Source organism: Gymnoscopelus microlampas, assembly GCF_963454915.1.
Source record: "Gymnoscopelus microlampas genome assembly, chromosome: 16".
NCBI classification, from domain to species: domain Eukaryota; kingdom Metazoa; phylum Chordata; class Actinopteri; order Myctophiformes; family Myctophidae; genus Gymnoscopelus; species Gymnoscopelus microlampas.
Genome location: NC_139953.1, coordinates 47,936,747 through 47,939,246, shown reverse-complemented (window position 1 = coordinate 47,939,246; position 2,500 = coordinate 47,936,747).

The window sequence follows — 2,500 nt, the reverse complement described above, 5'->3', positions numbered from 1 at the left end:
GAAGAGCTCTCCTTTGTAGGCAAAGGCTGAATGGCCCATACGTTCTTTTGTAAGAAGCTGTGTAGAAGGCATGTTCAGCCAGCTGTTGGTCTGTGTGTCAAACACTCTGACGTTGTTATTGAAGTTGAACGGTTCCCCTTGGGCCCCAAAAACAAACATCTTTGTCCCGATGACGGTGGCCGAGTGATATAATGAAGCAGGTGGCGGAGTGCCTCCGGTGTTAATTAAAGACCAGACTGGTGTGGTGGTGTCCAACATATGGATGTCATTATGGAATCCAGTCAGCTGGTTGTGTCCTCCGAAGATATACATGACCTTCTCCAAGACCCAGGCTTGGTGGTTGGCCCTCGCCGTTGGAACAGTCCCAGCAATCCTCGGCGTGAACCATCTGTGGGTGTCTACATCAAATGCATGAATAATGTTGCAGTACTCATCACTTGTAGTGTAGTTACACCCTCCCCAGATGTAGATGATACCTTCTATAAGCACGGCTGTGTGGCCCCAGAGCGGGGAGGGAACGTCATGGAGACGTTCTCCTCTTTCAGTTGTCACCGGTGGTAACTTCCTCCAGCATAAAGACACTGTGTTGAAGACGTGCACATCAATCTGAGGATCACTGCCCCCTCCAAAGGAGTACAGCTTGTTTCCCACGGCAACAGCAGCATGACGACTGTCTTTATTTGGTGCTTCATTGAGATGAACGGTCCACCGCATCATTTCTCACACAATGAGATTAAATTTGATTTATTCCGTCTTCTGTAAAATAATGGAGTTCTACTGTGTGTGTGACCATTTATATAGGTGCAGCGGCACAAACATCATGGAAAGTTTGTCCAATCCATGAAGACGATGCCTGTTGTTCTCCCATACTGTGTATGGTCAATTGATCACCATAGCAACCCCAGCCCAGGAACGCTCTGGAAATCCCTGCGTTACGCAGCAGAACGTGTTTATTAAAGTTCAGGGGAAGTTGCTAAAATATGTTTTCTTTATTTGGCCATTAATTTTAACGTACTTGTCATGACGACATTGGGATGTCACTGTGTGATGACTTCATTACGAAAGGTTTTGAAAACTAGTCTATGATGTCATTACTATGATGTCATATTGATGACATAAGGAATCTCTATTTATGGGGATTTGTGGATTTAAAGATATTTGCCAGACCCAGAGGGTCGGCCTACATGAGGCTTTGTCCCTGTTTCGTCCATACATGGGCATAAATGTCTGTCCCTCTTTCGTCCATATATGGGGATGTCGGAATTGAATTCCTCTTTTCCTCTGCACACACGTCAAGTGAAGTCCGGCCATTCGGATTTCAACCACCAGGGGTGGTTGTATGTGTTACATACTAGGAATTTATTCTGGGTCTGGCAGAACCTAGACTGAGAGAACGAGAGCAATCCATGGTCTCGAAGGGCGGATCCAAACCCAGGCGCCCGGAGCAGGCGCGTCCTCCGATTGCTTCACCAATCTATGTCCCCGCCCCCCCCCCCCCCCCCCCCCCCGCCCCCCCTCCCCCCTCCCCCCTCCCCCCCCCCCCGGTCTGTGCACGGAGCAGGCTGACGTCACCAAATTTAGAGCGACGCCCCTCTGCACTCTGAATGGTTAGGAGATAACAAGCTTCAAAGACCATCGTTCCTGCATCGTTCCCCCAGACTTTTTTCTTTTGTAACAAAAAAAATGGCTGGGTTTCCGAGGCTAGGCAGAACCAGGTCTCCTGGTCTTGTTTTTGGAGAGCCACCAATCCGACCGACTTCCCACCGGGCAGCGCTCTCCGTCAGGCCCTCAGAGATGCGCACACATACAGAGCCTGTGCATTTATAACAAATATTTAAATATACATAATACATTTAATATGAGGATTAATAGATATATTTACTCTAAATGTAATTTATTATGGAAGTCAATGCCTTTTGGATCGGGCTGAAATGTTACCGTTTTCCCTTTATCTCCTTTGTAAATATATTGTATTGTAAATATATTGTATTGTAAATATATTGTATTTTTTGATGACATGTATTAATGTGTTACTATTAAATGCTCTGATGAATTGAATACATAGAACCACAATGGAAACACGTCCTGCAGGATATTTTGGTGTTATCCTATCCTGTGTGTGTGTGTGTGTGTGTGTGTGTGTGTGTGTGTGTGTGTGTGTGTGTGTGTGTGTGTGTGTGTGTGTGTGTGTGTGTGTGTGTGTGTGTGTGTGTGTGTGTCTCATATGCTTAAAATTCCACTACTATGCTATCTTCTCAGTGAAGCTGAGATATTTCTTTCAGGTCAGGGTCAGCTCAGTTTAAAGGTTCTCTCTTCTTCAGGTTATTATGTCGCAGAATCAGGGTCAGCTCTTCTTTAGAGAGAAAATGTTGCATAAACGAGAGGCCAAACATTTGATCCGGAGTAATAATCCACAGTGAATAAAGACCGCGATTTTTATGACAAAATACTTCATGGTTTTGAGGTCATTAACCGACCGGCTGACGGTGTATTAAAGGAA